The sequence below is a fragment of the Bos mutus genome, unplaced genomic scaffold (assembly GCF_027580195.1).
Source record: "Bos mutus isolate GX-2022 unplaced genomic scaffold, NWIPB_WYAK_1.1 CTG266, whole genome shotgun sequence".
Classification (NCBI taxonomy): domain Eukaryota; kingdom Metazoa; phylum Chordata; class Mammalia; order Artiodactyla; family Bovidae; genus Bos; species Bos mutus.
In genome coordinates this window covers 71,749-76,790 of record NW_027219767.1, presented here as the reverse complement: position 1 = coordinate 76,790, position 5,042 = coordinate 71,749, and the positions used below count along the sequence as shown (strand labels likewise).

Here is a 5,042-nt window from a genome sequence, read left to right as displayed (position 1 = left end):
TTATAAACAGAACATTTTTACCCTATGGATACAGATCTGCTTGGTCTTTGCACCATAGACAAGTGGATTGAGAAATGGAGGGACCAACAGAAAAGAAAAGAGGATGTGAATATAAGGTGGGATGTGAGAACCAAACCTATGTGCAAAGAATGAGAAGAAACCAAGGAGGTAGAACTGGAGAAAGTCACAGATGTGAGTGATGCAAGTATTTAATGCTTTCAACCTGGCCTCCTTTTGGGGAAATCAAAAAACTGTGATAAATATCTGCATATAGGACAATGTAATGAATGTGGGCTCAAACACTGTGATGTTGAAAGCCACAAACATACCATAGATTTTGTTGACCCTGATATTTTCTGCAGCAAGTTTCACAATGGCTATATGCTTACAGTAGGAGTGGGAGATGACTGCTCTATAATAAAACTGAAACTGGAACTTTATCAGTACTAAGGATGGGGTTATAAGAATGGCAGTCCTGAGTGTTACTGCAGCTGCTATTTGGGTGGCTAGAAAGTGGGTAAGATGGCAGCATGTCTGAGTGGATAACAGATGACTATATAGTGGTCCAGGGCCAGGGCCAGCAAGATGTCTGATTCCATGCCCTGAAATGTGTGACTGAGCCACATTTGAAGCAGGCAAGAATCAAAATATATTTTTGGTACATGAAACAGAAGGTTCCAAGCATCTTGGGCACAATACTGGTAAGAAGTACAATATCTGTGACTCCTAGCATGCCTTGGAAAATGTACTTGGGCTCATGGAGGCTGGGATCTCATTTGATGATGATCATAAGCAAGACATTTCTGATCATAGCAATGAGATACAGGACACAGAATGGAATCCCAATCTAACACTGCACAGACTCTAGGCCTGGGATCCCTATTAGTGTCAACACAGAGGGCATGAAGACTATGATGTTGGAAATAGGCAGTGTCCTTGGGTCTCCTGATGCAAACAAAAAACATTTCTCTGTCAGTGCTACTACCTCTCCTACTTCCTATTTTCATCCAAAGTCATCGTATTGAGTGTATATGATTTTGGTAGAGCTCAAAACACATCATCCAACTCATTCATTTATAGAAGGTAAAAGAAAGATCCATAAAGACACATCATTTTTTTTAGGAAAGGCATCCACAAGAACAAAAAATATGATGTGCAACTGTGTTATATCAGATCAGATCATCACTCAGTCATGTCCAACTCTTTGCGACCTCATGAATTGCAGCACGCCAGGCCTCCCTGTCCATCACCAACTCCCTGAGTTCACTCAGACTCATGTCCATTGAGTCAGTAATGCCATCCAGCCATCTCATCCTCTGTCGTCCCCTTCTTCTCCTGCCCCCAATTTCAGAACTTTTCCAATGAGTCAACAAAAAAGTACTGGATTTTCAGCTTTAGCATCATTTTTCTAAAGAAATTAGGGCTGATCTTTTTAGAATGCACTGGTTGGATCTTCTTGCAGTCCAAGGGACTCTCAAGAGTCTTCTCCAACACCACAGTTCAAAAACATCAATTCTTCGGCACTCAGCCTTCTTCACAGTCCAACTCTCACATCCATACATGACCACAGGAAAAACCATAGCCTTGACTAGACGAACCTTTGTTGGCAAAGTGCTATCTAGGTTAGTCATAACTTTCCTTCCAAGGAGTAAGCTCTTTTAATTTCATGGCTGCAGTCACCATCTGCAGTGATTTTGGAGCCCAGAAAAATAATGTTACATAGAACCAGCTAAATTCCTAAGTAAGGGAATCAACTGCTATCTTGTCTGTTATTTCATTTCAAAACTGTGCACCAAAAAAGTATACTTGTTTATTTTACTTGGCAATTATGTTTTAGTCAGAGGTTGGTGATTCTCTCCATATTTCACATTCCAGTTACTGCTTCTGCTGCTGCTGCTGCTAAGTCACTTCAGTCGTGTCCGACTCTGTGCAATGCGGAAGCCCACCAGGCTGAAAGGCAAGAACACTGGAGTGGGTTGCCATTTCCTTCTCAATGCATTGAAAAGTCTGAAGTCTCAGTCGTGTCCGACTCTTCGAGACCACATGGACTGCAGCCTACCAGACTCCTCCATCCATGGGATTTTCCAGACAAGAGTACTGGAGTGGGGTGCCATTCAGTATTCTGTTAATCTCAGTTGTCTCTCAGTCAAAACAGCTGGTCTGGGCTAGTAAGAGTTCAAATGTTACATTAGTGCAGAATGCTCTCTAAGAAAGAGAGTAAACATACATTTTGTTACTTAAAAGCAAACTGTTTTTGTCTATGTATGGATCTATGTTTTCTGCCTCTGTGTCAGATGAGATGTCTTTTCAGGAGAATGTGAGGAAGAGTTTTAGAAAGGTCATTCAAATCTGTGTACATTTGCAGAATCTGGGTCAAGATTTCTTGCTACATTTTTACTTTTCTAATAAAACTGTGGTAAGTTTTTGCTATGTTTCTAATAGTGGAAATACTTAAATTTCTGTGGCTAAAATATATAAAATAAATTCTGGAATACACATAACAAGGTAATTAGAGTGGAGGGACCTTGAGGAAGCAAGAGAAGAGCAGACAAATGTAGAGGTAAGGAGGGACTCATCCTTTATAACTAAAGGATATAGGAACATCTGTTGTGTGTGTGCTAGTTGTTCAGTCATGTCCGACTCTTTGTGACCCCATGGACTGTAGCCCACCCAGCTCCTCTGTCCATGGGATTCTCCAGGCAAGAATACTAGAGTGGTTTGCCATTCCCTTCTCCAGGGGATCTTCCTGATCCAGGGATTGAACCCAGGTCTCTTATATTGGAGGCAGATTCTTGATGTCCCAGCCACCAGGGAAGCCAAGGAACATCAGTAAATGGGTAAATCAATCAGAATAGAGACTTTGTTCTTGCATTTAAACTCTCCAGAGCTATCATTTCCATGAGACTTGATTAATTTAGGCTCATTAATTCTTAATGAGAAATAGATAATCTGGAACATGGGTCATTTTTGTGGGCTCAGGCATAAGAAGTTGATAGAAAATGAAGGCTTGGAGGGACATGTTCCTTAAAAGAAATTAAATATAGAACTATAAATGGAAGACAGAGAGCTGAGAGAGGAAATGTTTAAGAAGATAAATTTAAAATAAGCAAAGAAATTTAATCATACTCAGTTCACTGATAATTTAATTTTTTCTGAAAGCTTTTGATCTTATGTGTTATATGAAAGTTATCTGATCAAAATCATTATCCATTAACCATTATATATTTTGAATCAAGAAGTTCTCAAACCATATATTAGAGAAATATTAGTAAAGCTGTTAAAATAAAGTTAGGTTATTTCATTCTTTCATAGACTTTTCAGTAAAATAGGTTTATGTCAGTAAACTCATGATCAGCTAACACTATACTGAGTGTCAACAAATAGGGCAGTAATGCAGGAAGCAGCTGTGGTTCATGGTGCTTAACCTCAAGTGAAAGAAACAAGTCAGCCAGAATCACTTTAATGCAAGAAGTCTGTATCAGTTACCATGTATTTTAGGATAGATTAGTCACTAAACTAAGCTGTTGGATACCTGTAGGTTAGCACCCCAATGACTCATTTTATGGTAAATTCAGACATCATTAACTCTAACAGTAGTAAAGTTTTTCTGTCTCAAAGATAATCAGGGATAGAATAGGAATCCTTTAAGAACGATCAGGGTGTCACTTTTTCAAGAGGAAGAGGCAACATTTGAGCATGGTCTGACAGGTACAGATAGTGGGATGGCAAGTGGGAAGCACATAAGTGAGCACAGGGTTGATAGGATGGAGGGATTATAGCTGGTAACGAAAAGTTACTGAGGTAAACTTGGGAATAGTGAGCTTACTTGTCAAAAGTTGGAAACTGGTTCTGCTCTTACCAGATATCTGAAGAGCACCATCCTTCATATCAACCACACTAAACTCTTATCAAACACCAACTCTTCTTAACATTTTTTATTATATATTCTGCAGTGCTTTCTATCTGGACCATCTGTAACAGCACCTGGCCAATGTCAAAATCCCACATCCATTTGGTGCTGGAACCATCCGCAATGGGTGGACATCTCAGGGACAGCCTTTCATGCTTTTCTCTTATCTCTGTAATACAGACCTTCTTCATCTTCTATACATTTGTCTGAGATCATGTTTTTGTGTTCTTCCTCCAATAAAACCATGATCTGTATTATTTGGAGGCATAACATCAATTTATTCAGTTTGAATTGAAGAAAAAAGCTGCTAGCTATCAATTTTAATATCGTTAATGAATGTGTGGAGAAAAACAATTTATAACCCTTAAGTGAGGGATTTGTTAGCCAGCAGTTAAACCACAGGAGACCCAGCAGATTTTAGTTATGTCATCTTGGGTTCACCCACACCTATTATCCCTGAAATCATTACCACAACTTGCAGACACCTCCTTACTCTTCTCTTTCCTAAAAGGCTAAATAAGAGACATTTATATACACCAGTTTTATTCATATAGAGTTCCTTTTATACTGTTTTCATTAACAAAAAATGTCTAAAGTCTAATTAAATATAGACATGCTCCTTTGCCAATGAATTCAGTTTTTAAATGTTTTTAATTAAATGTAATCAAAATGAATGTTTTTAATTTTTCTTAAATATTTTAAATATTTGACTCTTCCTTTCAATGAAGGAATTCTGTAAAGAAAAATCTGAACCTATAATGTTCTTTTATTACATGTGTGCATGCATGTTAACAGTTGTATCCTACTCTTTGAGATATTATGGACTGTAACCCACCAGTCCCCTCTGTATGTGAAGTTCTACAGGCAAGAATATGGGAGTGGGTTGCCATGCCCTCCTCCAGCAGATCTTACCCACCCAAGGAATAAACCCCCATCTCCTTTATTGCAGGCAGATGCTTTACTGCTGAACCAACAGGGAAGCCCAATCAATCTCTCTCTGTCTCTAAATCCATCAATAAATCTGTCTATCCATCTACATCCTATTGGCTCTGCTACTTTGGAGAATCTTCACTAATCCAATGGTTTAAAAGAACTCAATTAGAAATTAAAAGTTATGATAAGGTTCTGATAA

General features: G+C 38.6%; 1 pseudogene; it reads right to left on the bottom strand.

Moving 5' to 3' along the window:
- Positions 1–4,156, bottom strand: LOC102275779 (olfactory receptor 52A1-like; annotated as a pseudogene).
- Positions 4,157–5,042: the final 886 nt, after the last annotated feature.